Source organism: Macaca nemestrina, chromosome 17, assembly GCF_043159975.1.
Source record: "Macaca nemestrina isolate mMacNem1 chromosome 17, mMacNem.hap1, whole genome shotgun sequence".
Lineage (NCBI taxonomy): Eukaryota > Metazoa > Chordata > Mammalia > Primates > Cercopithecidae > Macaca > Macaca nemestrina.
This window is the reverse complement of record NC_092141.1, coordinates 45,441,991-45,452,269: the sequence shown is the minus strand read 5'-3', so window position 1 is coordinate 45,452,269 and position 10,279 is coordinate 45,441,991. Positions and strand designations below refer to the sequence as shown.

The 10,279-nt window shown below is 41.6% G+C and overlaps 1 long non-coding RNA gene across 3 annotated transcripts in view; it reads right to left on the bottom strand.

The window, feature by feature from the left end:
- Positions 1-10,279, bottom strand: part of LOC139359579 (uncharacterized) — an 87,522-nt gene that overhangs the window by 52,961 nt on the left and 24,282 nt on the right. The window lies entirely within an intron of this gene.

The following is a 10,279-nucleotide window of genomic DNA, read 5'->3' as shown; positions in this document are numbered from 1 at the left end:
TCTCTCATTTAGAAAATGAATATTTCAATATGCTTATTACACCTAGGAAGAAAAGTGTTCAATTTTATTTTATTTTATTTTATTTTTTTTTTTTTGAGACGGAGTCTGGCTCTGTCACCCAGGCTGGAGTGCAGTGGCGCGATCTCGGCTCACTGCAAGCTCCGCCTCCCGGGTTTACGCCATTCTCCTGCCTCAGCCTCCCGAGTAGCTGGGACTACAGGCGCCCGCCACCTCGCCCGGCTAGTTTTTTGTATTTTTTAGTAGAGACGGGGTTTCACCGTGTTAGCCAGGATGGTCTCGATCTCCTGACCTCGTGATCCGCCCGTCTCGGCCTCCCAAAGTGCTGGGATTACAGGCTTGAGCCACCGCACCCGGCCGAAAAATGTTCAATTTTATAATCTCAAAATTTTTGCTAGTCATTAAAATAAATCAAAGCATTCAGCATCAAAGGATATACAGATACACACTCTTAAGTAATTCATATACCAGGGCCAGAGTGTTAGAGACCTAATCTGCTCATTTCGTAAGACAGGGGACCCTTGTAGTATTTATTTTAAAAAGAAATAGCCCCATTCAACAAGGGAAAGATCATAATTTAAAATTAGAAACTAAAAGAAAAATAAGCCTTAAAGCTTCAGTGTATGAATATCTACCATTAAAAAGAATGAGAAATAGACACTCGGGACATCAGACATACTGACCCTTCAAAGGAACATGGATACAAATATGTAACACCCAATCAAATGGTACCAACACCAGGATCCTGTGTGACAGCAAATAGTGACCAAATCTAAAGAATTCCCAAAGTTGTATTGAAATATATTTTTCTGAAGGTTTTTAAGTGAGTTACAAAACAGCCTTACTTCAATTTTACTGTGTCCCAGTAAATAAAAATGAAAATAAATAAATGGGTGATAGGAATTCAGCAGAAAATGAGAAACAAAGTGATCATCACAAAATGTATAATTGGGGCCAAAATCCAACTAACTAAAGGTGTTGAAAATATAAAGAGTTTCCTACAGATTAATTTTATTCACTAAATGTATACCAAGATTCACTATCAATATTAATATTCTTTTATATATTGATAATACCTGAAAATTTTCCAGAACAGAAGACCCAAAGCCACTGACTGAAGAACCACTATAAATCAGAGTAAATAAACATATACACCAAGGGACGTTAATAAAACTACAGAAAACTAAGGGAAAGAAATGAAAATTTTAAAAACAAAAGGCAAGTTATCAAACGAAAAACTAGATAACTAAATAAAGCTAGAAAACATTTTTTAAAAGATTTCCATTAAAGGGAACACCAAACAATTTTCCTTGGGTAATAGGAAAATGATTCCAGAAGGAAGCTCAGAACTGAAGAAAAACATGAAGAGCGATAAACACGGAGGCACACTGAATATATAATGAACATATAAAACATTAATGCCTTCCCACTCATTTACAACGCAAATGACCATTTACATTAAAGATTAAAACACGGGTTGGTTTGTGAATGTGTGTAGCTTTCTGATAAAACTATAACAAAGACTGGAAACGCAACAGGTGAAAGAAGTCTCTATGGTTTCATTCTACATTTCGTGTTCAGTGGTACACACAGGCCGGGTGCGGCAGCTCACGCCTGTCATCCCAACACTTTGGATAGCCAAGGCGGGCAGATCACTTGAGGTCAGGAGTTTCAGAGCAGCCTGGCCAATACAGCGAAACCATGTCTCCACTAAAAATACAAAAATTAGCTGAGCGCAGTGGTGTGTGCCTGTAGTCCCAGCCACGCAGGAGGCTGAGGCAGGAGGACTGCTTGAACCTGGGAGGTGGAGGTTGCAGTGAGCCAAGATACTGCCACTGCAGTCCAGCCTGGACAACACAGCAAGACTCTGTCTCAAAAAGAAAAAAACACAAAAAAGGGACACACTCAGTAGACTCAATTTACTGATAAGAAAATTACAATCCCTACAGCAACCACTATATAAATATAAATACTTATCTATATAGGAAGAGATATGGCCAAAAGGCAATTTAATGTAATTAATTAAATTTAAATGCAATACTAACTGCTGCATTGTTAAACTGATTAAAATACAGCACTAAAAACTAATCACAAAAAACCAGAAGAGAAGTAAGAGGGAAAATCAATGTTAAGACCAAACAGCAGAAGACTTCTACTTCCGTCCAAGACAGACCAAGACAGTGAAGAGAAAGGCACAAGGGAAAGTGGAAAATGTCTTGAACGGAATGGCAACAAATATGAAATTTATCAAAACTTGAGATGTAGGCTGGGGCAGTGGTGGCTGACCCCTGTTAATGGCTTGAGCTCAGGAGCTTGAGACCAGCCTGGGCAACATGGTGCAACCCTGTCTCTACAACAAATACAAAAACATTAGCCAGATAAGGTGGCGTGCACCCGTAGTCCCAGCTACTTGAGGGGCTAAGACAGCAGGATCGCTTGAACCCAGGAGGTTGGGGCTTCAGTGAGCCGAGATCACACCACTGCCCTCCGGCCTAGGTGACAAATTGAGACCCTGTCCCAAAACAACAACAACAGTGGCAAAAACAAAAAAATAACACAACTTGTGGGATTCAATAAAAGCAACAGAGAGGAACTTACAGCACATATATTTTCATTAGAAAAGAATATCTAAAAGAAAAGACCTAAGTTTGCACCTTTTTAAGTTAGAAAAGAAGAGGAAAATATAACACATAGTAAGTAGTAGGAAGGAAATAATAAAGAGCAGAAGTTTAACAAAATAGAAAACAGGGAGATGGCATAAAAAATTAACAAAGCCCAAAACTTTCTTTAAAAAGGTCAACAAAACTGAACAATTCTATTTGGACTGGTCAAAAAAATAAAAATTAAAATTAAAACAAAGAAAAATCCAGAACACAAATCACCAACATCTGGCTGGGTGTGGTGTACACTGGAGCACAGTGGGGCGATCTCGGCTCACTGCAAGCTCCGCCTCCCGGGTTCATTCTCCTGCCTCAGCCTCCCGAGTAGCTGGGACTACAGGTGCCCGCCACCACGTCCGGCTACGTTTTTTGTATCTTTAGTACAGACGGGGTTTCACCGTGTTAGCCAGGATGGTCTCGTTCTCCTGACTTTGTGATCCACCCGCCTCAGCCTCCCAGAGTGCTGGGATTACAGGCGTGAGCCACCGCGCCTGGCCCTTTACTTCCTGTCTTATGGCCAGCTAGGATGACTGCAGTCAAGTAGGTCTGGTTTCTCTTAAAGAACCATAGTCACGAATTTAGAATTTTAATTTAAGTGGCAAGAAATGATCTCACGCATGCTGATTTCCCTTCTGAAAGGAATTAGGCTAATCAGCTATTATTGTACAAACACAATGGTACTCAAAATTTATTGTGGATTCCTCTCCCTCCCATCCTCAGAATGTAAAAGCAAAAATAAATGTCGAGCCAGTACTACCCCTTCTTATGAAACACAGTAAGTTTCAATGGCATTGTCTTACTATGAAGAGTAAGTTCCTGAAAGTTGCACTTGAGTATTATTTATATCCCAGTTTGATTCCAAAAGAGGTTCTGCAGCATACGACATGGTAATATAGGCTGGGCACAGCAGATCACACCTGTAATCCCAGCACTTTGGGAGGCTAAGTCAGGCAGATCACTTGAGCCCAGGGGTTCGAGACCAGCCTGGGCAACATGGCAAAATCCCACGTCTACAAAAAAAAAAAAAAAAAAAAAAAAAAAAAAAAAAATTAGTTGGATATGGTGGTGGTACACCTGTAGTCCCAGCTGCTCAGCAGGCTGAGGTGGGCAGATCAATTGAGCCCAGAAGGTCAAGGCTGCAGTGAGCCATGATTGCACCACTGCACTCCAGCCTGGGTGACAGAGTGGATCCTATCTCAAAAAAACAAACAAAAAATGTATATATATACACACACACACACACACACACACAGATGCTATATATAAACACACACTATATTTACACACCCTACATATAAATATATATACACTTACATACATACATAAACTACAACAAACAATTAGAGTAGAAAATTAAGTTGAAATAGTTTTAAAAAGACAGAAGGCATAAGCCATAAAAGCCTACTGAGGCTGGGTGCAGTGCCTCACACATATAATCACAGCACTTTGGGAGGCCAAAGCGGAAGGACCACTTAAAGTCAGGTGTTCAAGACCAGCCTAAGCAAGAAAGTGAGACCTCATCTCTCCAAAAAATAATTTTTTTTAAAAATAGGGTCTATCGGGAAGGTATGGTGGCGCATGCCTGTAATTCCAGTACTTTGGGAGGTCGAGGCGAGCGGATCACGAGGTCAGAAGATCAAGACCATCCTGGCCAGCATGATGAAACCCCGTCTCTACTAAAAACACAAAAAATTAGCTGGGCGTGGTGGCACGTGCCTGTAGTCCCAGCTTCTTGGGAGGCTGAGGCAGGAGAATCACTTGAAACTGGAAGGCAGAGGTTGCAGTGAGCCGAGATCGCACCACTGCACTCCAGCCTGGGCAACAAGAGCTAAACTCTGTCTCAAAAAAAAAAAAAAAAGAAAAAGCAAAAGAAAAAGAAATTACAGAGCGTATTGATAAAGTGGATATTTGTGCCTCCAAATCTCGTGTAAAAATATACTCCCAATGTTGAAGGTGGAGCCTAGCAAAAGGTGTTTGGGTAATGGGGGCAGATCCCTCATGAATGTCTTGGTGTTTTCCTTGTGGTAATGAGTGAGTTTCTTGCTGGTGTTAGTTCACGAGAGATCTGATTGGTAAAAAGAGCCTGCCATCTTGCTCCCTTCTCTCACCAGGTGACACTCCTGGTCCTCATTCCCACTACCCCATGAGTAAAAGTTTCCTCAGCCCAAAGGTGTTGGTGGTATGCTTGTACAGTCGACAGAACTGTGAACCAAATAAATCTCTTTTCTTTATATTAATAATCTACCCAGTTTCAGGTATTCCTTTATAGCAACACAAAACAGACTAATACCGCTATATTTCTTGCCTTTCAGTATTTCACTCTCCTGATTTTCCTATTACCTCTTTGGCAGCACCTTTCTGATCACCCTATCAAACCTTTAAATGGTGAAGTTCTTCAAGTCTCTGGCCTAAGATGTCATCTTATTTCACGTGAAACACTAGGCAATCTTATTCATCGTCCAAATTTCCATTACCAACTAAATTTTAAAAATATAACAGAGAATCCCAAATTTTATCTATCTGTATCTGTCCTCAGGTTCAGGTATAAAACTCTATAAGCTACATAAACACTTTATTTTATTTTATTTTGAGGCGGAGTCTTGCTCTGTTGCCCAGGCTGGAGTGCAGTGGCTCACTGCAACCTCCACCTCCAGGGTTCAAGCAATTCTCCTGCCTCAGCCTCCCAAGGAGCTGGGATTACAGGTGTGTGCCACCACTTCCATCTAACTTTTTCTATTTTTAGTAGAGATGGGGTTTCATCATGTTGCCCAGGTTGGTCTCAAACTCCTGGCCTCAAGTGATCCACCGACTTCAGCCTCCTGAAGTGCTAGGATTACAAGCGTGAGCCACTGCACTCAGCCTACATAGACACTTGAAACGCTCCACAATTTATGACAAAACCTGCTCTTCCTGCTCTTTCCATATATTGGTAATGATATTTTCAATGACACATGGCTCATGCAACACACCTAGTATACATAATCTTTGACCACTTCAAACCTTACCCTAACCTCACTTTTTTTTTTTTTTGAGACAGAGTCTCGCTCTATCACCCAGGCTGGAGAACAGTGGCGCGATCTTGGCTCACTCCAAGCTCCACCTCCCGGGTTCACACCATTCTCCTGCCTCAGCCTCCCGAGTAGCTGGGACTACAGGAACCCGCCACCATGCCCGGCTAATTTTTTGCATTTTTAGAAGAGACAGGGTTTCACCATGTTAGCCAGGATGGTCTCGATCTCTTGACCTCGTGATCCGCCTGCCTCAGCCTCCCAAAGTGCTGGGATTACAGGTGTGAGCCACCACACCCGGCCCTAACCTCACTTTTAATCCATAACTATATTGTGCCCTTCCTCTTCCTCAATACTGGTGAGATCTGCCTATCTCTCTCCATCTCCACTATTACCCTACTTAAAGCCAGCATCGCCTTTCATCAGGACCACTTCAGTCACCTCCTAAATGCAGTAGGCGCCCAGTTATCCATGGGAGAAACACTCTAAGAACCCCAGTGGATGTCTGAAATGACAAATGGTACTGAGCACTTGATTCTGTTTTTTGCTATACATACATACCTATAAAAAAGTTTAATTTAGAAATTAGGCACAGTAACAGATTAACAACAATAATAAAATAGAACAGGCCGGGTGTAGTGACTCACGCCTATAATCCCAGGACTTTGGGAGGCCAAGGGGGGGGCAGATCACCTCAGGTCAGGAGTTCGAGACCAGCCTGGCCAATGTGGTGAAACCCCATTTCTACTAAAAAGACAAAAAATTTAGCTGAGTGTGGTGGTGCACACCTGCAGTCCCACCTAAGCAGGAGGCTAAGGCACAAAAAATCAATTGAACTCGGAAGGTTGCAATGAGCTAAGATCGTGCCACTGTACTCCAGTCTGGGTGACAGAGAGAGATTCCACCTCAAAAAAATTTTAAAAATTAAAAAAAAAATTATAACAATTTACTATGAAAAAGTTACATGAATGTGGTCTCTCTCAAAATACAGTCTGCATAACAACCACCAGATACACAATGGTGGTCCCATGAGATTAAATGGAACTGAACAATTCCTATTGCCTAGTGACGGAGTGATGTAATAGCCATAGTAACATGACAGAGCAAATTTTAAACTAAATGTAGTGTACATTAAGTGCACAATGTTTATGAAGTCTACGGTACTTGCAGCAGTCCATTCTCTCACTGCTATAAAGAACTACCCGAGACTAGGCAATTTATACAGATAAGAGGTTTAATTGACTCACAGTTCCACATGGCTGAGAAGACCTCAGGAAACTTTCAATCACGGCGGGAGGGGAAGCAAGCACGTCTTACATGGCAGCAAGCAAGAGAAAGAGAATCTGTACATAGGAAAACACTGCCACTTTCCAAACCATCAGATCTCAAGAGAATTCACTCACTATCACGAGAACAGGATGGGGGAAACTGCCCCTATTATCCAGTCACCTCCCTCCTTCAACACATTGGGATTACAATTCCAGATGAGATTTGGGTGGGGATACACAGCCAAACCCTATCAGTAATGTACAATAATGTCCCAGGCTTTCACATTCACTCACCACTTACTAACTGACTCACCCAGAGCAAATTCTAGTCCTGCAAGCTTCATTCATGTTAAGTCCTTAAAAAAGTGCATTTTTTTTCCTTTCACACCATTATTTTAGCAGTACCTTTTCTATGTTAAAAACACAAATAATTACCATTATGCTAAGTTGCTTACAGGATTCAGTAATGAAATGTACAAGTTTGCAGCCTAGGAGCAAAAGGCTATACCATGTAGCCTAGGTATGTAGTAGGCTACACAATATAGCTTTGTTTAAGAACATTCTAAGATGATTGTGCAGTGACAGAAACACCTAATGAGGTATTTCTAAGCAAATATCTCCCTCCTGCATTACACAACACATGATTCTACCTCACTGTACTCTACTCACCTATTTTCAGAGGGGTTGACCATGGGGAACTAAAATCAAGGAAAGAAAAACCGCAGATAATGGAAAATGACTGTAGTCTCTTAGTATTCACTCTTTTTTTTTTTTTTTTTTTTTTTGAGACGGAGTCTTGCTCTGTGCCCCAGGCTGGAGTGCAGTGGCGCGATCTCGGCTCACTGCAAGCTCCGCCTCCCGGGTTCACGCCATTCTCCTGCCTCAGCCTCCCGAGTAGCTGGGACTACAGGCGCCCGCCACCTCGCCCGGCTAATTTTCTTGTATTTTTAGTAGAGACGGGGTTTCACCGTGTTAGCCAGGATGGTCTCGATCTCCTGACCTCGTGATCCGCCCGTCTCGGCCTCCCAAAGTGCTGGGATTACAGGCTTGAGCCACCGCGCCCGGCCAGTATTCACTCTTAACCAACTATCACCAATCTACAGAATGAACTTTTCACAACAAAACGAACTTCAGAAATGCACATCCAAATATACCACTGCCCACTTAAAAACACTTCAATACACCAGGCACCGTGGCTCAAACCTGTAATCCCAGCACTTTGGGAGGCTGATCATGAGGTCAAGAGATCGAGACCATTGTGGCTAACGTGGTGAAAACCCATCTCTACTAAAAATACAAAAATCATCTGGGTGCGGTGGTGCGTACCTGTAGTCCCAGCTACTCAGGAGGCTGTGGCAAGAGTATGGCGTGAACCCAGGAGAAGGAGGTTGCACTGAGCCGAGATTGCACCACTGCACTCCAGCCTGGCGACAGAGTGAGAATCTGTCTCAACAACAAAAAAACAAAACAAAACAAAACAAAAAAAACCACTTCAATAGTTTCCCTATATCATATAACCCTTTCTTACCTCCACAACCTTCCCTCCTTCCAACATTTCACTTTATGGGCAACACTGGCTTTTTCTTCTTTCAATTCTATAAATTCTCCAGAGCTCATTCTCACTTCAGAGGCTTTTAAAAGGGGTTGTTTTTACGCTAAATGGAATATTATTATTCCCTGTACCCTCTTTTGCAGCTGGATAAATTCTATGTAACCCTCTGGTCCTTGCTTAAAGTCACTTCATCAAAGACAATGTCTCTGAATCTCCAGATGAGGTCAGGTGCCATATGATGATTTACCTAGGCTTCCTTCTTGGGAAATATTACAATTACAATTAACTATTTATGCAATTAAACTAACTCCTCTGCTAGATTATATGCTCCATTTTATGACTGTAGCTACCCCTAACATCAGGCACAGTCTCCAAGCACAGTAACTCAAAAACTACATGATGAAGGGACAAAAGGAACAAAACCACAAACATCCCATTGCTGCTATAACAAAGAAAAAAAAAAAAAGAAAGAAAAATTTTAATTTTCAAAAATAGGCCAGATTCGATGGCTCATGCCTGTAATTCCAGCATTCTGGGAGGCCAAGGCGGGCAGATGACGTAAGGTCAGAAGTTCAAAACAAGCCTGGCAAACATGGGGAAACCCCATCACTACGAAAAATACAAAACTTAGGCTGGGTACAGAGGCTCATACCTGTAATTGCAGCACTTTGGGAGGCCAAGGCAGGTGGATCACAAGGTCAAGAGATTGAGACCATCCTGGTCAACATGGTGAAACCCCATCTCTACAAAAAATACAAAAATTAGCTGGGTATGGTGGTGCATGCCTGTAGTCCCAGCTACTCGGAGGCTGAGGCAGGAAAATCACTTGAACCCAGGAGGCGGAGGCTGCAGTGAGGCAAGATCACACCACTGCACTCCAGACTGGGCGACAAAGAGAGACTCTGTCAAAAAAAAAAACCAAAACTCAATATTCATTTTTATATAATTTCGATGACACCATAATCTGATTCTTTTGGACAGCAATTAAGCAGTAAGAATCGAGAAAAAATTCAATATAATTACTTCACTTCTAGAGAGCCAAAGCAAATAATGTAAGATATAGCATTTATAAATTACCTTTTTGTCCTTTATATCATTTATATACTTTATCTTCAAGACACAAAAATATATGTACAAAGGTATTTTATATAACCACTTATAACCATAAAACTTTTATAAATGTCTGGCCGGCTGCAGTGGCTCTCACTTGTAATCCCAGCACTTTGGGAGGCTGAGGCGGGTGGATCACTTGAGGTTAGGAGTTCAAGAACAGCCTAAGCAACATGGTAAAACCCCATCTCTACTAAAAATACAAAAAATTCACTGGACGTATTTACTATTAGCAATTTAAATCCAACAATATATAAGAAGAATAGGCCAGTTGCGGTGGCCCACACGGATTACGAAAGTAATCCCAGCACTTTCGGAGGCCAAAGAGGGAGGATCATTTGAGGTCAGGAGACCTGCCTGGCCAACATGGTGAAACCCTGTCTCCAAAAAAAAAAACTAACTGAGCATGGTGGCACGTGCCTGTAATCCCAGCTACTTGGGAGACTGAGGCAGGAGAATCACTTGAACCCAAGAGGCGGAGGTTATAGTCAGCAGAGATTGCACCACTGTACCCATCTCCAAAAATAATAATAATAATAATAATAATAAAAATAATACACCCTGACACCAAATGGCATTTAGTATATAACATTTGAAAATAAAACAATGAAATTTATATTAATATCTTTAAATATATAGCATTATCTCAATAGATACAGAAAA